The sequence below is a fragment of the Pseudoliparis swirei genome, chromosome 2, assembly GCF_029220125.1.
Source record: "Pseudoliparis swirei isolate HS2019 ecotype Mariana Trench chromosome 2, NWPU_hadal_v1, whole genome shotgun sequence".
Taxonomy (NCBI): Eukaryota; Metazoa; Chordata; class Actinopteri; order Perciformes; family Liparidae; genus Pseudoliparis; species Pseudoliparis swirei.
The window spans coordinates 8,780,003-8,804,869 of NC_079389.1; the positions used below are offsets into that span (position 1 = coordinate 8,780,003).

A 24,867-nucleotide genomic window follows, 5' to 3' on the forward strand; every position below is an offset into this window, starting at 1 on the left:
ACACCTGAACTCCGTCTGCGCGCGTGGAGAGGCCTCCCAGTTTGAGACAATAAATATGCAGCTGGAGAGACAAAGAGGTGCCCGCCAGTGTGTAGCAACCCTCGCAGTAATTACATAGTTTTGTGTAAAAGCAATATCGCAGATGTTCCGAGACTCGCAACTCTTTTACACATTGGTGTGCAGAGGCTATATACATTATCACATTCATAACACATTGTAAGAGAGTGGGGAGGGACATATACAGTTCACCTACGATGATAAATAGTCCCTGCAAAGAAAAGATAAATAATGTAATTTTAGTTTTATATAACGTGTATCTTTTCAGTCGGTTAAATTGTGTCCTTGTCACAATCGCTCAAAATCTTTGAAAAACAGTGCACAAACACACACACGGATGCATTCATGCAAACTAAACGACACTTCTCTGATGCAATGTCACAATAACCTGCGAGAAATGCTTCTTTTTTTTTGCAGCACAGGAATAAATGAAAGGACCGATTGGTGTCTCCGATTCCAGCGAAGTGAGAACGTAGGTGCGTTTTCTAATTGTTAAGAAGTTTACTTTCAATCTCTGCTCCCGTTATCGAAGGTGATGTGATCACAGGTTGTGTCTCCACTCAGAGGTCTCGGCAGCTTAGAGTGCTATACCTCCACTTTCCTGTTAATATCAGACGGCATGAACTTCGTAAAAAGAAACACACCTCCAACCCACACAGAAAAACCACACAATAGCCTGCAACACTTCCGTCCGTTTCCCTCTACATGTAAAGGACTTCACTCGCCTCATGTGATGTGAAGGCGATTTATTTACATTATGGTTTTGTGAAAATTTAAAGCACTTGGTCTGAAAGCGGAGGTTTGTTTGTTCTGATGCGTCACTCCAGGACTTGCTCCAAACAAACAACCTGCTCCATACAGCACAGAGGAGGTGCAGCTGTGGATATGAGAGTGCAGCCATGTGGAACAAGCATTTCAACACTGTTCCTCAAATTAACTTCAGACAACGTCATGATATTATCTCCATCATGACAACAGAGTGGCACAGATCTGAACATGCAACATACCCTCATTAAAACAACAATGTCATGTATCAGGAATCAGTGGGTTAAAATTGACACACACTGACACACACACGCACACACACACACACACACGTTAAATGTTATCATGAATGTGACTTTCAGATTGCCTCCCCTGGAGCTCTCGTCTTGGCCTGGGTTTCCTGTTTTAATGGACTTTCCACCATGTGAGCTGCTAAACAAGAACCAAGTGTCAAGGGAACAATAAACCTTCATCCTCTCCTCGGGTCTCGGAGCAGCGTGCGGGCCTGCGCGAGCTGCGAGCACACACGGTGTCCTCACGGGACTCAATGCCACCATCCAGATGACACACATGTCAATGTGGGTCCCCTCTTGGTGTTTATTAAAACCAATTGTTAAGCGTGTGAACTCCAAGAAGAGCCGCGCGCGCTGGGGGGGGGGGGGGGGGGACTCAACGAGCTCCCTGGTAAATGAGCTCCCTCTCTCTCCCTCCGATGATCCCCGGCGGAGCACCGGGTGAAAGTATAACGCGGGCAAAATGATTTTTGTCTTCTCCATGTCTCATCTCCAGGTTCGACCTCAGAGACTCCCCAAAATATGGAATCTTTTTTTTCTTTTTTTTTCACAAAACACCGCGCGTGCACATCCTCCCTCCCCTGTGCAGCCCTCTCTCTCTCTCTCTCTCCCTCTCTCCCTCTCTCTCCGTGTCCTGCACAAAACGCGCTGAAGCAGCAGATGCAGATCTGTACGGTGAAACGCTGCAGAAAAGCGAACAAAGCCTTACCGTAAAGACCCAGTCGGTGCTCACCGGATGATGCTGCCGCGGTTCTGGAGGTTCATGTTGCTCCAGTTCGCCTCGGCGCACGGCGAGCATGCGACTCGGCTCCGTCCCTCCGTTCGCAGAGAAGAGCTCCACTACTACGCGCAGCGGAGAGGCTGTGTTGTCTGTCACTCTGCTGATGGCCCTTTTTTTTCTTCTTCTCCCTTCCTCGCATCCACCGAGGGGGGCGGAGCCAGCGAGCACTGATTGTGTGGCGTGTTGGCCTGAAGGGAAGGAAAGGAGGAAAGGGAGCAAAGAAGGGAGGAGAGGAACGGGATATTGATATTGATTGTGATACCTTCGTGAAAGCGGTGGGGGAGGGGAGGAGGAGGAGGAAGGACACGATATATTTATGATGAATTTTATAACTTCCCAGCAGGTCCGCGCAGTTCAAAGAGGATAAATGACATTTTGGGGGAAAGGGAAGTTAGCGTTAGATGATAATAGTGAGAGCATGTTCTCTCATGTCTGCTCAGTTAATATAAGTCAACTTATTTTAGCTTATCTTAACTTTGCCGGGAGCAGTGACTTCCTGATGCCTCCGTTGGTTGCCTGGCAACTGCTCCCATCCTCTATGTAGTGCATCCTGAAAGAGCAAATTGTTGCTTTGACACTAATGTTGTTGTTGTTGTCATTTTGTAGTAATTAATAAAAAATACATATATATATATATGGAGAAATTGTGAGCTATGAGAAAAATAGGGCAAATTTCCCCCCACAGGTTGTGAGCGGCTGCTTAACAAATCCAGAGTGGTGAACCAAATAGTGAATCTGAACCTTCTCTCACAACACCCACTGTCAAAATCCCAACATTCAAGAAAAAGAAACCAGTCAGATGACATTAAAAATAACGAGGAAAAGCGTGCTTAATGTTGTTTGCCACTGTAAGTCGTCAGTGGGTTGAGATCATCACACAGAGGGAGGGAGTTTGGTAACATTGGTGCAGCTACTGATAAAACTGAAACCTCTCTCATCAAACAGTAACACCGCCTCGGAGGCCCTCAGGGGTCTATAGCGGGATGATGTAATGCTATGCCACTTCTTCTTTTTTTGGCTTCGTGGTCCTTGATAAACAAATATTAAGCTTTCCCTTTCAACTCTGACAGGGAGCCAAAGATGAGAGGCAAGAAGTAGAGTAGGATGGTCCCTTTGGTCTTGTTAAAATCTTTTCTGCCGAGCTTTGAGTCAACTGACCTGAGCATTTACAGTCAGCCTACAGGAAATGCTTTATTTTAAATGGAGGCAGTTGTTTTTGTATGGAATAATCACAATCGATATAATGTGTTATTCAGTGAGCGTACGAGGTGAAGTTAGGCGGGTTGTGTTACCTACATTTGAACGGAGCAGGTCTGCTCTCCCAAGTCCTTATGCAAAGCTAAGATAACAAGATGCTGTAAGCAAACTCCATGTGATGATGAAGATGTAATATTTGCGACTAAATATATGCTGTATCTTGTAATTGCAGCGTGACCTTTGGTCCTTTTTGTTATTTTTGTTGCCGATTTTAAGTGTGTGTGTATGTGTGTGTGTTTATGTATATATGTATGTGTGTGTAATATAGAGAAAGTACACGCCGTTTGTGTTATTGTGCTGTGCACAGACCAACCAGTGTCATATGGGTTGTGGGTGGGTGCGCTGCTCTCCTAATTACCTCATCCGTAAATGTCAAACGTTCAAATGGCTCCGGCATCCAGATTCATTTATGAATTTGTGCTCCATGAGACGCAAACGCTGCTGCTGCTGCACTCTGCAATTACTGCTGCACAGACAAATGTGCCAATGAATAGTGAATCACAACACAAAGGGATGTAACCAGCTGTCTGTGAATTGAGACCAACTGGAAAGTAAACACGGTGTGTACGGAAGAAGCTTTCTCTCTAACCGCTGAGACCCACATGGACTAATGAGCCACAGAGATGACCATAAGCTTTGGTTTTTCCACTTGCAAATGTATTGGATAGTACCAGGTACCTTTTTTAAAGTACCACCCCGGTCGAGATTCCAAGCGAGATGAGCTGATATAAAAAATGGAGTTTAATTTAATTTTATTTATTTATTTATTTGAACAGGGTCCGTAGGCTACACACCAATCAACCCAGGGGTAAATGTGTCAGTCTTAGCTAAGGATAAATTTCAACTGTCGTCCCTGTGGCCAGATATAACAAGCATTCAGTAATGGAGAGAAAGTTTATCACAGAAACATCATAAAAAAGCAATAAACAAACAGGTTACGATCAAATATATTGCAGACCACTGATTGGTCAGAGAGAATTGTCACTAGAATCATCACCTGCAGGACATCCTAGACAAACTCAATCTTTTTAAATAGCCAAGCTACCGTCAACGTTAACCAATAGATTTTCCTGTTGAAGATCATGTGAAGGCAGTTCTGCTCAGAGACCCGTCAACATCGAGGAGGTACCTTACCTGTAACCAAGAATTGAGTTGAGTCCAATCGAGCCGAATCATGCAGTGGGAATAAGGCACAACGGTAGAAAACTTGATCCTAAAATGTTCCCCACAAACTCAAACTGCACACAACATAATGCAACCAGAGGCACCGGGTCCATGAAACACATGCTGATCTTTTCAAAGTGAAACTCCATAGTGGGGCATTTGGAGGCAGATGACTCGCACTAACTCACCGGTGTGCTCAGAGACTGTGACTGAAATATGGAGAGCGTGAGCAGCTTGTGGGAATTGTGTTTCAGGCCCAGAGCAATATGTTAAGACCTGTGTGCCACTGAAGACCCGAGTGTCTCCTCCAGTCGTCCCAACCGCTCCCCAGCAGGTCAGCAGCTCTTTGTCTAACACATGACTCAGGTGCTTATCTTCTTTCTCCAGGTGTGCGTCAGTCAGCCAAACTTCATTACACAGCTGCCTTTGTAGTTGACGACCGAGAAAAGGAATCTCACGACGAAGGAAAGAGGTGAAAGTGTGCACGTGTGTTATGAGAAGAGGAGCGTGTGTGTGTGTGTGTGTTTGCCCGAGTGTATTTTGTTTTTCTTTTCTGCCCAGCTGCAGCGTTTCTTTCCTTTCGAAAATGACTGATGACTGTGATCTATACCAATTAACCCCTTGGTTGTGAAGCCATAATAATAGTCAACGGACAATTGGAAATGTAAAGTCATTTTTTCAAACAATTGGACATTTCAGATCACCGTCGAAAAAGAGATTTGTTAATCTCAATGGGTTTCACCAGGTTAAATACAGGTTTAATAATAATAATTGTATTCCAGGCAGAAGGACATAACAAGCAGCCTTTCATTTCTAGATTAATTTTGCCATCTGAAATAGGGAGCTAAAGTAAATCTGAAATAGGGAGCTCATGTAAATCTGAAATAGGGAGCTCATGTAAATCTGAAATAGGGAGCTTATGTAAATCTGAAATAGGGAGCTAATGTAATGTCTCTTGCTTGATATTTAGCTCCATGAATGGTCGTAGAATCCATCACCGGCTGATTCGTTTTATCACCTGTAAAAGGGTCTAAAAGGGAGCGGTGTTATGGAGTGGGCTTGTATGAGTCATACCTACAATAGAAGGCAGTTCAGAGAAACAAAAACAAAAAAGGCCCGGCGAAAAACAATTGGTACATGTCTCTGGATTCCGACCAGCAACAAAAGGTTCGTAAAGCCAGCGCTGCCATCCCCTCTGATGCTTCCTACATTGTTTTAATGTCAAAGCACAGTCACCTGCACAGCCCTCATCATCACCACCTGCGTAGTCATCACAGAGACGCATAACTGTGCGACGTCGATGAATCAGAGCAGTCGGAGCCCTCTACTGAAACCACACTGGAGCATCTGGCCGGCTCTCTGATCGTCCCCACTTAGCTCTTCCCCTCAACTAATTGTGGCCATTAGAAACCTGTGAGAGCGTGACGGTTTCCATGGCGATAAGCTGATGCGCTCTGCCGTTTCGAGCCTCAAAATGTCCCGGTCATTTCATGCCATCTGTTTTCCCGCGTTATATATCTCGAGATGGATAAATAGGACTTATGCGTGTCGACACATCGCGGAAAGCCTCGCTGATTTAATGGGATGGTGCGCGTCAACAAAATGCGGGTGGAGGTGTTTGAGGAAGGGGCGAACGGATTGAAGGACAGGGCCTCCGAGAGCGTCTCATCGGCTTAACATTCAATCCTCACACACGACAGTGAGATCGGTCAACAGCAGCGGGTGCAGTAAAAGGACAGCCTGTGGTCACTTAGCCCGTAACAGACTGAGCAAAGAGTCGTCTCTTGTGGCCATTTGATGGGTCCGATGAGATGGAGAGGCAAGTGGAGCCAAATGATCATTGGCTCTGTCGAGGACGTAATTGTCACATTCTGCGTCTCATTAGAACACATTTATTTCAAAGGAATTTAGTTTTTTACGTACAAATGTAAGTGGAAACTTGTTGTGTGTTGAGCGTCAACAGAGCCATTCGTGGGGCTACGCTGCGATGTATCGCCACAATGACAATGCTATGTTTGTTTTGTAAAATAATAAAATAGACCTGGCGTAGAAGTTCAAGGTCAATATAACGGAATAAGTAATATACACACGACATAAAAAATATTGTGTTGATGCTTTTAGCCAAAGACACTTTACCATGAGTGCATTCAACCACAGGAATACACAATTACAAGAATGGTTTGATTGCATTCAGTTCATTATACATGGCGACCGGCCCCGAGTGCTACATTTAGAAGCAGAGACATTTGGGGCCGTGCAGCAGACAGTCGTGATTTTGATGAGCCGTAACTGGGCTCCCCAGTGAGCGAGCCAACTGGCAGTTGCAGAGCTGAGCCGGGGCGTATAGTTTGACCATGTCTTGATGAGCCCGAGCAATTTGCATGTGCAATTTGACAAGAGCCACCTGGGTAACGCACACATCGGTGCTAAAGCTGTGGAGGATGAATCTGCAGGAGCAAGATGTCGCAGCGGTGTTGGCAACGACAGACGGCCGATCGTTCAGCGTCGGGTTCCTCGCGGTCCGAGCTGGAGGCGCCGCAGAGTTCTCAATGGTAACAGGTGAGGTGATGAATGGGAGGAGCCTTCCCTTAAAATCCACGGAGAGATGTAAGCTTTACAATTTAGAGTTGCATGCTGCCACCTGGGTTTTAGCCAGGAACAGGATTAGTTGAAGATATGATGGGATTATATTTGTTCACTCTGCTCGTTTCATACATTATTTTCTCAGGTGTACTAAACCCAAAAGGCTTAGATGCACTACTCCAATGTTCTGGGATAAAAAGACCCTACAAATGATCAAATAGGCAAACAAAAAGGTAAGATATAGACGAGTGGCTGTCTGCCCTCTTATCTCCCTTTCACTGTCTTTGTTCCACCTAAATATTACATGTGCATTAGGAAGACCTTTGGATGATGGATGCGATATGGTACCGGCTCCACCTGCTCTTTTCCACATTTATCCCAGTGCTCAACATCGATGGATGAACTCTACGAGCCCAGAGGAGAAAATATAGGAAAATAGCCTCATCATTACAGAAGCCCTGTGTGTTCTTCAAAACGTAACAAAGACCTCAATAGGGCTCCTTTGTAAGAGATATCCCATGTTTAGACCCTGGGCTCTAGTTCTAGATGGGTTCTCTGGAAAGCCAGGAAAAATAATTCTTCTTTGAAATTCCATCCAGTGGGGATTTGGCTTAAGATGGGAAATGATAAGCAGGTGAGGATGTAGAAGATCGTAGCTGGGCTTTTAAAAAGAGTGAATGTGATTATACTGTACATGTTGACACCAGAAGAAACCAGGGAGTTGAGAATACAGTCTCCAGAATGGAGGGAGCATAAAACACCCCATTGCATTTTGGGGAAATTGTAGCAGTTGGAAAACCAGAATGGTGTTCGGGCTTGGTGAAAGTTAAGTTAAGAAGATGTTGAAGTTGTAGTCTCTCACACGCTCTGTCGTCACTCTTTTTAAATTTCAGCAGCAAATCACACAATGCAGACATTGTCATTATGTTGTAGGTGCGTGTTTAGGTTGAATATATCAGATAACTTCCTGAATATAAAACAGCATTTTCTTCTGTATTTAATAGAGAAAGACCGACAGGAAGGGCAGAGAGTGGGGGAGGACATGTCACAAATGGCCCCGGGTCCTGACCCTCGCTGCTTTAAGGACTCGGCCTTAACGACTTAGCTGGTGAGCTACCAATGCGCCCCGTAAAACAGCAATTTTAATGAGAGCTTTAAATTGTAAGCTCGTCTGCATTTAAACATAATACACAGTAGGTGAAGATTTTAGAAAACAAACATGAGACTTTTTAATATAAATCTGAATTATTGAAGAGACTGTTGTGTTCAAGTTTTCTGCAAATACAGAATAACATCACATAGCAGATGGAATATGTGTCTGATAAGAAATATTATGTCTGCTCCTCAAAGTTTAGGTATGCGCCTCATTCAGACTTGTTATCATGTTGTTACAATGAGAGAGAGGGAGGGGGACGAGGCGGCTGGAGGGCCCCGTCCGGTGAGAAGGGGTGGGGAGGTGGAGCAGACGAACGCCAATCCGAGGTCAGGATGACGTGACGAAATGTGGGTGCTTAGAGGGATGTTTTGGGCTTGGGAGGGAGAGTTGTTTTGGGCTTCAACCTGTGTGTTGAGAAATAACTCCCGGAGAACGAGAGAAGGTCGTTGGCTGAATTATTCCGTTAGCTCTATTTTTAAGATGCTTTCAGACTGAATAGGAATAGCTGTGATGCCGACATGGACAAAACCATCTGCTGAGGATTCTATGTGATGAAAAGCTCCGGGCCAGCTACTTAATGGACCTTTATCGACCGACTTCCTGGGGTCCTTGTTATGTTCAACCAACAGCACAACCTCCCCATTGTAGTTCAAAGGAACAGAGGAAAGCAGTGCATCCTCAGCTAATGTTTCGCCTTCATACTTCATAAATGAATTCAACAATCACACTCAAAAAACCGATTCAAGCCCTTCTTAGAGGTGACACATTTAAATATTGTTTGATACATTTAAATAAATCAATTACAAAACGAAGATATTTATTTTGAATGGGTGTAACACAAAATGTATGAATACTTTCATTTATTAGATTTATTTAGGTTACACTCACAAAAACGATTCAAGCCCTTCTTCGAGGTGACACATTTAAATATTGTTTGATACATTTAAATAAATCAATTTCAAAAATAGATATTTATATTTAATGGGTGGAACACAAAATGTATGAATTCTTTCATTTATTAGATTTATTTAGGTTAGATGGTGTGCATATCAACTCAAAATAAATGTGTTTCATTGAGGACTACCCTTTGCGCATGCGCCAGCTGAGCATCAGTTGTTTACAAGGTGAAGACACTTTCAGGGCTGTATGGTGGTGTAGTGGCTAGCACTGTCGCCTCAAAGCCAAAGGTCTGTGGGTTCAATTCCCAGTCGGGGCTTTCCTTCTGTGTGGAGTTTAATTTAATGAATATCGTTATTTTATTTTAGATGTATTTGATACAAATGAGTTGGACTAACTTAATTACATTGTATTGCACTGATGTGCTAAATTTGAGTTGGAGTTGCATGTAATTATTGGATGGAAAACCTGCCAACAATTTAATTGAGTTCATCCAATGAGTCATTTCTTTGAGTGCAGGCAATTATTATTAACAGATAAATAGTTTTAGCAGTAAACAGATTAAGACAGGTTTATATTGCTCGGGTGTTTCTTCTCTGTGCAGTGATTCTCACAAAATATTCCTCTCCATAATTTCCACTATATTAGATAACTATTTCAAAAACAGATTTAAGGCGTTGTTGTGATGAAAAAATGTCAAATTGTGAAGATCAACACATTATTTTAAGTAGGTTCCTATTAAAGTTGATCCATAGAGAGTTTGAACCCTGCCAGAAGCTGTCACTTGCAGCTATATTCATATTCATCTGTGCTGCTGCCTTCACAGTCGTGTTGAATCCCACAAGGTTTCCCTGAGATTTCTTCACACTGTATACCTGACACTTCATAGGAGATGCCCCGTTCCCACAGCCTCACCATATGGCAACGGCAGCTCACCTTTTGTCCCTTTTAATACTCTCTCTCTGCCTCTCTCTCTCTCTCTGTGTCTGTCTCTCTCTCTCTCTGTGTTTCAATTCAATTCAGTTTATTTGTATAGCCCAATTTCACAAATTACAAATTTGTCTCGGAGTGCTTTACAATCTGTACACATAGACATCCCTGCCCCAAAACCTCACATCGGACCAGGAAAAACTCCCAAATAACCCTTCAGGGGGAAAAAAAGGGAAGAAACCTGGAGGAGAGCAACAGAGGAGGATCCCTCTCCAGGATGGACAGATGCAATAGATGTAATGTGTACAGAAGGACAGATTTAGAGTTAAAATACATTCAATGAATATGACAGAGTGTATGAATAGTTCATAGTAGGCATATTCCACGATGGAGACCTCCACGATCCATCAGGCAGATGGCGGTGGGGAGGAGGAGTGGGCGGAGTCTCAACAGTGGGCGGAGTCTCAACAGGACAGTGGCGCAGTCATGAGCAGGAATTCCACGACCCAGACGATCCATCAGGCAGATAGGATCTATGCCGTCTCATAGGGTCCGATGACCCCATGAGACGTGAAGTCAAAAGGACTCCGGGGAGAAAGCAGAGTTAGTAACGTGTGATTGAGAGATGAAAATTCATCCTTAAGGAGAGAAAAAAGAGGAGATAGGTACTCAGTGCATCCTAAAACGTCCCCCGGCAGCTATAAGCCTATAGCAGCATATCAAGGGGCTGGACCAGGTGAACCTGATTCAGCCCTAACTATAAGCTCTGTCAAAGAGGAAGGTCTTAAGTCTACTCTTAAACGAGGTGACTGTGTCTGCCTCCCGGACTGAAATTGGAAGCTGGTTCCATAAAAGAGGAGCTTGATAACTAAAGGCTCTGGCTCCCATTCTACTTTTTAAGACTCTAGGAACTACAAGTAGTCCCGCATTTAGTGAGCGTAGCTCTCTAGTGGGGCAATATGGTACGACAAGCTCCTTAAGATATGATGGAGCATCACCAATCAAGGCTTTGTAGGTTAAGAGAAGAATTTTAAAAGTGATTCTTGATTTTACTGGGAGCCAGTGCAGAGCAGCTAGTGCAGGAGTGATGTGATCTCTTTTCTTAGTTTTAGTGAGAACACGAGCTGCAGCATTCTGGATCAACTGGAGGGACCTAAGAGATTTATTAGAGCAGCCTGATAATAAGGAGTTGCAGTAATCCAGTCTCAAGTAACGAACGCGTGAACCAATTTTTCTGCATCTTTTTGAGACAAGATGTGCCTGATTTTTGAAATATTACGTAGATGAAAGAATGCAGTCCTTGAGATTTGCTTTACGTGGGAGTTAAAGGACAAGTCCCGATCAAAGATAACGCCAAGATTCTTTACAGTGGTGTTGGATGCCAGGGCAATGCCGTCTACAGAATCCACATCACCAGATAATTGATCTCTGAGGTGCTCAGGGCCGATTAAAATTACTTCGGTTTTGTCTGAGTTTAACATCAAGAAGTTGCAGGTCATCCATGTTTGTGTCTCTGTATCTGTCTCTCTCTCTCTCTCTCTCTGTCTGTATCTCTCTCTCCCTCTCTCTCTCTCTCCGTCTCCATCTCTCTCTCTCTCTGTGACTCCGTCTCCGTCTCTCTCTCTCTCTCTATGTCTCCCGGGCTTCAAGCCTGTTTTCCTATTTATTTTCTCGTCACAGTATTTCCTTCGGGCTTCACACTATTCGATATAGTAATTATACTTTTTCCACGTGTGACAGTGTGAGGTCACAATCTTCTATACGGATGACAGTTTGATGTCAATCCCTGAGAAACTCTGTCATCCCATCACAAGCTTACTAAGACTGTCTGTTTCCTTTTCGCGTTACATTTTTAATTGCAGCTTAGCGAGATTATTCTCTCTTTGACTTCTTTTTCTCCCATCCTCCATCTCCATCTCTTCTTCTCTGGCTCTGGTAATCTCTGCCTGTTATCTGACTGATGTAAGCTGGGTGTAATGCCTTTAATGATTACGTGCGGTTCATAAAATAAGCCTTCTTGAGCTCTTTGAAACTCTTGTATTAACCTCTGGAAACCTACGTACGGTTTCCAGAGAAACGAGGGTGTCGTGTGGCTAAGTATTAATGTCAATAAAAAAGCAACCACTTATAAAGGTGCGGTGTGTTTGTGATTTCAGGAGACATCCGAATGTCTTCTAGCTACTGTACATACTTCTGGATACTGTGTCACTCTCTCTTTCCCCAAAATCATTTTGTCGAAAAAGAGAAGGACGAGGGTGGTCGCTTGAAAAGCAACATACCCCCAGGCATCCCCAGGCTCTGCCTTTCCGCCTTGCGCTAGCTTGAAAACTAGGTTGTTTCCATGGCAACCAAGTATTTGATGGACAGCTCTGTGTATGATGGCCGACCCGCTGTGGGAGCTTCCACCCCTCCACTGTCATCCAAATGGGATGCTAAGGATGTAGCATGTCTGTATCACGCGCTGGGATGTCTTCACTCTCAAGCTACTGGAGAAATGAAACATTCGCATTCACACCTCAAACTCAGCGCGACTACTTTTAGGCGCACACGCCCACATCGTGTATTGTTTTACAGCTGCTTCTACACTCTCCTACAGTAAAGGACATACAGACACAAAAAGACATGTGAAATCCGGCTTATGTACCAAATGTTGCTTCATGTTATGAGACAACACAAAGACAATCAACAAACACAAAGCTTGTATATTCAAACATGGCATCCTGTTGTGTGTCTGAGCCTCTTTCAGTCGGCGTATGCATATCATGTATTGTGTGACGTTATCACTGAACAGCTATGTGCATTTACTTAAGTAGGCGACTATGCTTTAGTGCAGGTTTGAGGTACTTGTACTTTACGTAAGTATTTCATGTAACTGTATTCTTCTTAATAACACTTAATTTCAGACATATTGTAATACTCGCAGTGTATTTTTCTGTATAATCTTACTTTAGATAATGTAGGTACATTTAGCTAATGGTAGCAAAACTTAAGTGGCATTTCAATGCACTACTTTTACTTGCAATAATAATAACAATAACTTTATTTATATAGCACCTTTAAAAACAAAGTTTACAAAGTGCTCTACAGATAATCAAGGCAAAACAAATAGAATAGTAAGATACAAATATCTAATTAATTAATTAATTTAAAAAACAGGCAAACTAAATTAGGGGAGCCAAAGAACTGCATAAAAGGACGAAATCACTTAAAAGCTATTCTATAAAAATGGGTTTTAAGAAGTGATTGAAACAAAGTTACTGATATCCTCTCCGGTAGGTCGTTCCAAAGCAATGTACTCTTATATTGCATGTTGTATGTACTTTGCTCTTGCTTGAGTGAACAATCTGAATATTCATAAACTCTGAGTATTAGTGCAACACACTAGAAAGGTTTACTCATCTTCATATGAACATAACATAAAATGACAATGTCTGTCAGTATTTGCTGTGAGCAATTTCAGATTTCTTGACAAAAGTCATTTTCTTTCAAATAGACCATTTAAAGTTTAGTTTCATGCTGGCAAGGGATTTGAAATAACTCTAAACCTCTCAATCCTCCTCAATCCCCTTAAAATAACCCTGTTCCAGCCTTTTTTCCCCCAGCTATTTTCCAAAGGGTTGTATCAGAGTGTGAAAGACAGCAGCGCCTCTTTAAAGGCTTACTGTGCAAGTAGGATGACATTTCTCACTTTTCGTCCCCCAACATCAACCCTCTCTCTAGCTGCACAGTGCATGAAAACCATGCTGTTATTACCCCCCCCCCCCCTTTTTTTCCCCCCACTCAGGTAATAACAATAACAATTCGCTTCTGTAGACAACAATAACAGCATCATCAAAAAAAGACTGTAGCGAAAGCCACTTTAAGTGGACGGCGCCGTATCAAATGAATGTTTGACAGCGTGACTCCCCTCCTGTTTTACTCTCTGCACACCTGTGAATCAACACCTACAGGTCACACACAGCATATGCCTTGGTTTGTAATTCACATGATGAGCAGGACTCCTTCACCCACACACAATAGAATACGTTGTTTGCAACATGATCAACACCAACAGACATATTTGTAAAAAAAAATCAAAATTAAACATTTAAGATGGAGAATATATCCTTTCACTCATTTGAGGTTTTTCTATTTAGCACACAAGGCAACGCATTCTTCTCCATAATGCATATCCTCTCCTCGGCTTCTTGTGATACAGGTAGCTTATTTAGAATAATGTGGCTATGTGCCGTAAGCCTCGCTGATAAAGAACCTGTCTAATCCATCAGGCTTCTGGGCAATCAGGGTTTGCATCACAAAACAAATATTGTGAAATCCTTGGAAGATTTAATGAAGGACTGAATGAAATTGCCCTGGACTTCTGAATAATTTCACAGCAAGATGGCAAAACGAGCTCCATTTCGTTCCACTGAATGACAAGCACAAAAGGTAGAGCATCAGACATGTGCGATACGATTGTTATTCAGTGTTGTTAGTATGCAGCATTCATTCCCAGTGTGGCTGGCTGCTGCTAGACAGCACAGTTGGGATTATGTCTGCAGTGAGACCGTGTTGCATCCACTACATGTATGCAAGATGAACTATGCACACAGAACACAGAGAGAGAGAGAGAGAGATGCACACAGGCATCCATAAACATAGTGTGTGTAACCAAATTGACCGCTAAGGCGACTATATATTGTTGCTTTATGAGTAGGCCTGTGTCATTTTGGACGGCGCGGTGTAATTTCTATTGAGCTGTGGAGAAGCTTTGAATGTCTTCCTCCATTTTCCCAAATTGGCCAGACTCCCCATCCCAGATAATGAGGGAACATGGAAGCCCAACCAGAGGTTCTGAAATGGTAATGAGAAAGACTTCCTGCAACTAAAAAGAGACAGAAGGGCAGATTTAGACGGCGATCGTATTTTTAGCTGTGGTGACCAAGAGAAGGAAGGAAGTGGGTTAAGAATTGAATTAAATGCTTGACGGTCAGAGATGGTGAACGAGTGTGGAATATTGACAAAGACCACTTATAGTGTGTGCGGGAGGCGGATGGGTCAGATAAACACAGGACGTTCAACCCTGAGAACTGTGTTTGACAACGCATGTCCCGTATTGTTATTGATTTGTTGCCTCTTGATTTGTTCACCTCTTGCCAGATCACCCTAACCCTTCTTATATTTGTGTTTTTTATTTTTATTTTTATTTGTGTGTTGTGCTACTGGCTCGACAATTTCCCTTCCCCTTAATAAAGTATATATCTATCTATCTATCTATCTGAAGCTAACATTGATGAGTGGTTTTGTTAGCTTTGGTTTTCTGGAATAATGTCGTCCTTATTCTGTTGTCATGAGCAAAACTTCCGCCCGGACCACATGACACAAGACGCCTTGAAGCCCACGTCAACGTACAGCTTCCTCCAGCTAATTGTCTCTCCCGCAGTCACTCTAATTAGCAGAGTGTGTCGAACAGATTGTGTCTCAGTGTCTGCATGCTTTTAACACATTCATTCTAAATGCTACGGATAAATGCATGATGGTCATATGACTGTCGACAGCTGACACCAACAGCATGCCTTCTGACCACCTACCAGAGCCGTGGCTGTGGTGTTGTAACTAGTGGTAAAAGCTCACACTGCATATTCTCTCTTTTCACTATGACAATGTGCTCTGATTAGTGCTAGTCCAACTGCCTCACACTGCCATCTCATGATGGACCTTTCTTTTAAATGTGTGTATATTTTACGACAAGGAAGTTAGTACTTGATCCACAAGCAAATTCAGCAGCAGAAGAGGACTTAGCTGAGAGCTCACTGAGTCTCCCATGGATATACAGAATAATACCCAGCAGACTCATGTCACATGAAATGCACAAAAGCCGAGTGGTATGGCAATATCAACGCTGAGTTGGGATAGCAGCCAGAACAGTGTGTCGCTGGGAGGACATACAGTGGTACAGAAAGTATTCAGACCCCTTTAAAATGTTTACTCCTTGTTTCATTGCAGCCATTTGATAAAATCAACAACAAAAATATTTCTCATTAATGTACACTCATCTATGGAAGCCCACTTCCACCACTAACATTTCTTTTTTTTAAAGATAGAAAGTCATAATTATGAGATTAAAAGTCATTATTATGAGTTAGAAAACAAAACAAAAAAACAGAAATGTAGAAATGTTGGCTAATTTATTCAGAATACTTATGACCATGTGATATTTCAGTTTTTTAGTTTTTCTTTTTTAATAAATTAGCACAAATTTCTACATTTTGTTTTTTTTCTGTAAAATGGCTGCAATAATGTCTAATAATGTACCAACATAATGTACCAATGTAAAAACGTAACTGGCATAAATATGTTTCTTACCTTACCTACATAACAAGCATAAAGTAAAGGTTTAACTTTCACACAGAACACAAACTGATTTCTCCTGGGTAAAAGTCCTGTGTTTGTTTGACCCATCCACCATCCGACGCAAAAACCTCTAAATTCAACGTATTCGTGCTTTGAAGAAACGCACAATGCCAACAGGTTTTGAGGGTGGCTGGGCTGTATTCTTACAGAGAACATGAAACTTGAAAAACAAATATGTAGTTTTATTTCTACAACTGCTCTTAGTTTCTTAAAACAGGTGGGCACTGTATTTCTGGGCAAATGTTGCTCAAACTAAAGTTAAATAGACATTTGTTTGGAACTATTTTCAGCTGCAAATTAATACACATTTGGTAAACTACCAGAAAGATGATGAGGATGGACTCATAATAAACTACAGTGCCCACGTTCACCGAAAAGAGGAAACATTTCTCTCTTTGTGGCTAAATTATGTGATTTTAATTTTAATAGCTGTTGGACTGAATCACCACATGTCAGCTGAGCTACTTTGTCAATACTATTGATTGAGTAAATTCATTTTGGTGCGGCGAGACTCTTGGCAGAAATCATGTTCACTGACAAGGTCATTTATTAAAGTTTTAAGCTGTATGTATTGTTGGCTAACTATAGCCATTATAGTGATTAATGGGGATATTACATCACAGACGACCAATTGACGCATTTTTTTACTGCATCTATCCTAGATTTTAGATAGATAGATAGATAGATATATACTTTATTAATCAGAATAAAAAAAAATAAAAACACAAATATAAGAAGGGTTAGGGTGATCTGAATGTTCTCCTGCTGTCCCTGTAGGAGGTCCAGTTTCTTCAACTGGTAGAATAACTCCAGCCCAGGACACTCAGTTTTTTTTTTTACATTTGGGATTAATACTCTGTCAAATACATAACATAGACATTTTAGATCCTGGATTTCAGCCAATGTGAGACTGAAATGTTGCAAATCTATTTGATTTCTTTACTCTTGCTATTCAGCTGTGACAATAAGAACAACTTGTGACACTTAGTAACAACTAAGATATGGAATATAAACAAGAAAAAAAACCTCCACAGGTCACCACTAATACTGAAAATGCTCTACATCTGGTAATGTCTCTCACTATATCACTACAAGTTTCCTGCAACCCCCTGGATTTTTCATTCTCTCTCTCAGGATTCATTTCTGTCTTTGCAGAGACACAATGTGTGGACACTTGGAAATATATTCCTAAAAATCCCGGCTACAGTAAAACCACAGATTGCTCTGATTTTATTCCTGCAGCATCTCTCTGACCTCGTGCTTCCGGCTGTCCAGGGGTGGCCATCAGGGGCCTGGAATGAGAAGGTCTTTCTGCGCGCTCATCCAAGTGTGACGAGCGGTTGGGCTGCGGGACACAAGGGTCATCCGTATCCATTCAGGGTTTTTAACTGGAGTGTTTGCCTGGCATGATGCCCCTAAAAGGTCATCATGTCCACGAGATAACATTTATATAACCATGTCATGCCTGGCTGGACTGCTTTGGATGCAGAAGAAGGCCGCAGAGCAAGGACTGGCTGGTTACAAGAGCCTCCAGGGTATGAAGTAGGAAAGGAGAGAGGAGACACTATTTAAATCATCCGTTTAGACTTTCACTGCAGGGTGCTGCTCACTCCACTGATAAGGTATTGGCGTTGGAGACTGTGTGCCATTACTTTGAAAGGTGTTTGCATGAATTACTCTGAAGACACGTGTGATGTTTGGTTAAGATTAGGCCTAATGAGAGATTCCCCTTTTAATTCAATATGTTTCACCCCTAAATCGACATAGTTCGACTGAGTAGTTCGAAGTTCTTTACAGAGAAGAAACTAAATAAACTGGAAGAGTTAGAACTGCTAGTTGGTTCAAATGTCAAAGTACGGCTGGCCAATATATTGATAATATATTGAGCTTGTGATATGAGACAGTCTCTCCCGAGCGGGACTTTGACACAAGAGTCCAGAGTTGGCTCCTGATTCCTGTGTGTGGTTTGGATTTAGAGAAAGATTGGGGTTTCAGTAGAGTGAAATAAACACTGCAGACTTTTTTCTATCAAATCCTCATATCCAAGTGCTGCCAAACATAACCATTGAAATGTCTAACAGCGGTCACTACTTGCAGAGATTGCAGTATTATATATTTGAGCGGAAAACACATTACAGTGTTGTCAGTATGATACAACATGTTTGAGACTTTTGAGACACATTAATAGATGAATTATATTAATTGTATGTGACATTTCAACTACTACTGTAACGCCCTGTTCCGTTTGTCCTCTGTCTCCTGTCTCCTGTGTGTCCTCTATGTCCCCTCTGTGTCTCATCTGTCTCCTTGATTGGTTAATTCCCTTCACCTCCCCTCAGCCACTCCTCTGTCTTCTTGATTGGTTAATTCCTTCCACCTGCCCTCAGCCACTCCTCTGTCTTCTTGATTGGTTAATTCCTTCCACCTGCCCTCAGCCACTCCTCTGTTTCCTTGATTGTTTCATTCCCTTCACCTGCCCTCAGCCACTCATCTGTCTCCTTGATTGGTTAATTCCCTTCACCTGCCCTCAGCCACTCATCTGTCTCCTTGATTGGTCAATTCCCTTCACCTGCCCTCAGCCACTCCTCTGTCTCATTGATTGGTTAATTCCCTTCACCTCCCCTTAGCTACTCCTCTGTCTTCTTGATTGGTTAATTCCCTTCACCTGCCCTCAGCCACTCATCTGTCTCCTTGATTGGTCAATTCCCTTCACCTCCCCTTAGCTACTCCTCTGTCTTCTTGATTGGTTAATTCCCTTCACCTGCCCTCAGCCACTCCTCTGTCTCATTGATTGGTTAATTCCCTTCACCTCCCCTTAGCTACTCCTCTGTCTTCTTGATTGGTTAATTCCCTTCACCTGCCCTCAGCCACTCCTCTGTCTCATTGATTGGTTAATTCCCTTCACCTCCCCTTAGCCACTCCTCTGTCTTCTTGATTGGTTAATTCCTTCCACCTGCCCTCAGCCACTCATCTGTCTCCTTGATTGGTTAATTCCCTTCACCTGCCCTCAGCCACTCATCTGTCTCCTTGATTGGTCAATTCCCTTCACCTGCCCTCAGCCACTCCTCTGTCTCATTGATTGGTTAATTCCCTTCACCTCCCCTTAGCTACTCCTCTGTCTTCTTGATTGGTTAATTCCCTTCACCTGCCCTCAGCCACTCCTCTGTCTCCCTGATTTTCTCATACCGTACACCTGTGTTTTCCCCCCTATATATTGTGCCAGTCTTTTCTCCTGGCGGTTTGTTGTCTTTATCACAGTCTCGTTGTGTCTCGGTTTTTGTTCCCATGGTGATTCCTGGTGTTTTTTGTGTTTTTTGTTTCACTCAAACCTGGAGTCCAGAAAGAAACACAGAAGGACTATTATTGGGGGAAATACTCCTACACTTTGTCCTCTCGTACTAATAACAGCTTATTTAACTGCTTGGATAAACCATGCATGTATACAAGTCCAAAAGAGCGAGACAAAATCAACAATCACCGACATGTCCCGGGTTCATCTTCGAGGACACAAACCTGATCGATTCTAGAGGCCATGGAGTTCGGTAATCGTCTACCTCAGCGTGCTGAAGCTCAACGTGGCTCTTATATTACAGAGCTTCTGTAAACGTATAAAATATGGCGATGAGGGCTGAATCAGGAGCGATAACTCTGACAGTCTACTTGAAGGCTCAGAGTTCTCTGCTCCGTTCAGCTGAATGTTCTCATGACTTGTCCCGGATCACGGTCGCTTACTTGTGAACTATTCATAGAAATAGAGTTTTACAAGACGAATGGCTTAATGTACTTTTGATTTCTCACAAGGTAAAGGAACAATATTTTACATAACAACTAATAGCAAACTGTCCCGTTATGCTGAAACTAGGTAATGTGCATTCTCCTTATGAGGATCTGGACAGGACATTGATTGTGTTAGCTGAATAAAGGTGTCCGGGAGAAGGGAGGACATGCATAATAATTGCATGAACAATGGCTCTTTGGTATTACAGGAAACACTTTAGCAATTTTTTTAATTTGAAAAACTAGAATCGAGATAGATTAATTGAAGTGTCTCTCTGAAGGAACCATGTATAAAATGCTGCAGACCAAGGCAGCTGTATTGGACTGAATACAAATAAATGTTATATTACTGACACACTTAACCATCAACATTTCATAATCTCATAATTTACATGACAACCACAACTGACACCATCAACACGTGTGTGGTTTCTGTGTCGTGTAGTATGTCTAAAAGCCTCCAACTCGAAACCTGTTTTAACGTTCAGAAATAAAAGGTTTGATTTTGGCTTTCTATCAAGACCTTACTGTCAAGGTCACTGTGGCAGCTGTCTCCAATCTGGCCTCGGCTGCTGGTAATTGACAATCAGTCCGCAGCCGAGGCCGCCCTCATAAAAGCTCCCAGTTGAGAGTGGAGCAAGAGGAGTGAGCAGAGGCGCAGGTTTGCGGTCTGCTGAGTGTTGTGTGCCGACAAATAAACATGTCTTCCAACGGAACCTTGTTGTGGTCTGAGTATCCTTGGTGCTGCTGGGGGAAACCCACGGGTAACGGCCCGGAAGCTGTTACAGTAACGCTTCTGCGTGGAAGAAAAACTCTTTAGATGTGTCAATGATCGTCAACACGCTGAGATGTGGGAGAGTTTTACATGAATACAGCACTTCCAATTAACAAGGGCTGGCGGCAGCCTGCCAGTTGGTCAGTCATTACGAATGTTTGCCGAGCTACCAAACAGATTCTTAAATTCTAGTGGAGATCTGAGGCAGTATTAAATATGTGTGAAGCATTGTATTAGTTTGCATGCATATCAGTGGAAGTTGAAGGGTAAATCATGTTTAATTAACAATTCCCAAATTATTTCCCCGATTTTTCCGGATACCTGCTCTTTTTGTTTGATGAGAAGTAAATACGCCTGTAAATAACCCCATGAAGGGTTTATTGTTTTGAGTTGTTTGACTGTTTAGCATTTTCCTTATTGATTTTGATGTATGCCTTTTATATTGTATTGTTTGAATAAATATAGACGTTTTATACTACTTCCGCTTAACAGATAAATCGGACTTTTATTTTGAAAGGTTAAAAGGAAGCGCACTTTTTTTTAGGTTAAAATGCGAACTTTATGGTATAGATTACGGACATATGCGCATTTTATAACAAGTTTAATAGTTGATTTGACCCGTATGGGACTAACTCTGTTAAGGTGGTGATAGTGTACGAGTTTTAATTAATGTATTGTCAAGAAAAAAAGAAAATAAAGGAGAGTCACCAGCAGTAAGTCTTCACGCCAATTCATATGATCCGTTACAACGCTTATTGCTGTCATAATACGCAGGCGAAACAACATATAACATAATAATAAATAAGACTAGAGGACGCTTTTTACAATTCATAACAGCATTGTAGAAAAGAGAGATAACAAACGGCAAAGATACGTTGATCAGAGACGTATTTGTAATTATAATACGTCAAATACAAACGTAATCTGGAGAGAAATACGTTTCAGTCAAACGTAATTTGGAGAGAAATACGTTTCAGTCAAACGTAACTGCAAATTGCATTTTAGGTCTGGGGGAACGTAATTTTTGTGATACAGGGTTGCCTGTTCGGATAGGACACCGATCAGCAGAAAGTTTGTAGCTCATCAAAACAACTGCAGTAGTGTGTGTGTGTGTGTGTGTGTGTGTGTGTGTGTGTGTGTGTGTGTGTGTGTGTGTGTGTGTGTGTGTGTGTGTGTGTGTGTGTGTGTGTGTGTGTGTGTGTGTGTGTGTGTGTGTGTGTGTGTGCTGAATATTCAGACGTCATCTTTTCAAATGAACCAACACCAAAGAGCTTTACTGTCTGACTTACTTACTTCAATTCATTATAAAATAATCCAATCATTAAAATGAGAACTTGTTTAACTTTTAGTGTAAAAATTCTCATAACAACAAATCCTCAATTTGCAAGAACTCAATGTTTTTGTTATTTAAACAAAATTTCAGGATCAGGATATGGGAGCGTGACCTGCCACAAGGTCAACTTGTTTTATTCTGTGAACATTGCATAACTTAGGAAGGCCGACCTGTCCCTCTGTGAGAACAGTGCATGACCTGCCACACAGTCAACCCGACCTACACCTGATTGGTGGAGAAGTGGCGTGAAGGGAGGTGTATGATTCAGACTGTGATTATTTTGGAGTGTTGTTGTTGTCACCTTGAACAAGAGAATAAGCGTCTCCCCGCCGGCTGTCTACCTCGTCATCCTGCCACAGCATTAACACATGATAAGTTGATCTCTTTACAAAACATTTAAATAGAAGGTTAAATAGAGAAAACAAATTCTAGTTATTTAATGAAGTATCTTCTGTCTGGTGTCAGTATAAGTCTGTGTGATTTAAACCGTTCACGTCATGTTTGCATATGTTGGCTCGTCTGTGGCATCTCCTCCAACCCAGACATCATCTTCCCCTCTGCGGTTTCCTGTTTCCAACATCTGTAAATGCACTTCCTGTGTGACTTCCTGGTCGCCTGGAGAATCATTGACAACGGTTACAAATCTGTCCTGACTCCGAGCCCTGGAGCCGGAAGGCAGAGGGGCAGAACGTGGTAAATGACCAGGGGTGGCCAATGCGGGATGTATGAGCTCGTAAAAACAACAAAGTGGTCGCCAGACAAAGATCTGAATGTGTGGTGGAGTGATGGGTAAGAGGGGGAGGAGACTCAAAAGGAGATGTGGAGCGGGGGGGTGCAGGGGGGCGTCACAGTCCTAAACTACAAAAAGGGAGAATGCTGGGGTGGTAAAGTGAGGAGAGGATGTGTGTGTGTGTGTGTGTGTGTGTGTGTGTGTGTGTGTCTGTGTGTGTCTGTGTGTGTACCCATCTTGAGGGGACATGATTGTGTTGACAGTCACATTATGGGGACTTGCATTACTTGTGTACTTATTGTACTTTGCTCTTTAAACTGTTTATGTTTTGGCCCCTGTTATTGTAATTGTTTTAATTGTTGTTGTTATTGTTGTGTATTTTATTCAATCAATCATTGCAATAAAATACAATATTATTCTATATAATATACAACACAGAAAGACTGAAAATGTATAGATATAAGCAAAAATGCTTATATATTCCTATCCTAAATTATTATAATCAAATAAATCAGAAAATGTATATAAAATAAAGAAAAATAATAAAGAAAATAAAAACTGATATATATATATATCCACATACATCTTCCATCTACATACGTTTCAATCACACTTATAATTGACTTCTGTACTGCACATTGTGACACTTTGTCTGTGATAAGAGCAATATAAATGAACTTGAGTTACTTGTGAGGACAAAATGTGTTGCCAAGAGGTAAATCATGATATATTAGGGTGAAGACTTGGTCTGCGGTTCTGGGAAAGATGAGGTCGGGTTGAGGTTGGGACGTCATGTGAAGTCGAGGGGAGTAGAAACTATTTTCATAATTTATAAATTACCTAAACCCTGACGAGTGATAACAACAATACAGAAAGAGCTCTCAAAAAGTGCCACAGCAGATTCACGTGGAGGCAGAAGCAGCCAGACAGTCGATGATAGATGTAGCGAGACGAATATGACAGATGGAGAGAGGAGAAAAGGGAGAATGCTTGATGACTTCTACCCATCCGCAATGAAAGGAAGATAAATCGCTTCCATTTACAGTGGTAGCAAGACTTCCTTTTCTACGGCGTCCCTGTGGGTCTGAACATCTGCGGCCATCTCTTCCCACGGTCTCTGTCCGTCTTTCCCAACGTGTTCAAGGACAATATCAGTAGCTTAACCCATAAGTACACACGGTATGTACTTGTAAAAATAGATAGGATTAGATCAGATTGGCCTTTATTGTCTCGCTAATGAAACCTCATCGTCTAAACTATTCATCCGTGCAAATATCAACTTCAAGTTTTGGCTTCAAGCCAAACAGGATGTTCGTCCAACTGTTTGTTTCCCCGCGCCGATCAGAAGTAAACATTGGTATTTTAGTTCTGTCTGTCGTTAGCGTCGTTCGTCACATGACTTGCACACGCGAGTCGCTTACGGAGTCCAGCTAACGTTAACCACGATCTTTTCCTTAACCTATGTGGTTTTGTTGACTAAAGCCAACTGAGATAAGCAAATAGGCATGTTTCAACTGAGCTGCATTATTTGACGCATTGTGAGAATCAACAGAAGGCCTTTGGTTGTTCGAAGAATATTTCAGGAAACAACAATCAATGCTCCGCGCTTCCCCCTCTGCAACAACCCGTAGACACCAGCGTCCTCTACCCACACTTCCTCTTCCTCTTCAGAATCACATCCCGCTAAATATAGTCACTCACACATTGCTTTTGGTTGAGATTCTGTTCTATTGTGACTCCGTCACAGTTCATCTGCGGCTTGCAGCTTGAGCGCCGTGCAGCTGGCGCTGATTCAGTGTCTCATTCTCTGGGCGAATAGCAGGTACAGAAAGAGGGGAAGAAACGCATTTCCTCTGGGCAGTCGTTCACTTTCCCTCCGTATCGCGGTCTGTCCCACGGTTGGAAGGATTCCTGCCTGGTCTGGAAGCACAATCAGCGAGGAGGCATGAGAGATGGGGGAAGAGAGGCACCGAATC

The 24,867-nt window shown here is 42.3% G+C and overlaps 2 protein-coding genes across 3 annotated transcripts in view; one reads left to right on the forward strand and one right to left on the reverse strand.

The window, feature by feature from the left end:
• The window catches only part of st6gal2a (ST6 beta-galactosamide alpha-2,6-sialyltranferase 2a), a 58,665-nt gene extending 41,096 nt beyond the window's left edge, over positions 1-17,569 (reverse strand). The window contains exons 1-2 of one of the 2 annotated variants that reach the window (XM_056432903.1): positions 17,531-17,569; positions 1,849-2,084 (exon numbers count right to left, since the gene is read on the reverse strand). The gene's annotated coding sequence lies outside the window, so the exon portion shown is untranslated. Of the gene's footprint in view, positions 1-1,824; positions 2,085-17,530 lie in introns of both variants that reach the window. The other variant, XM_056432895.1, reaches the window with a different exon arrangement.
• The window catches only part of LOC130205519 (growth hormone-regulated TBC protein 1-A-like), a 158,349-nt gene that overhangs the window by 55,342 nt on the left and 78,140 nt on the right, over positions 1-24,867 (forward strand). The gene's annotated exons all lie outside the window — the stretch shown is intronic.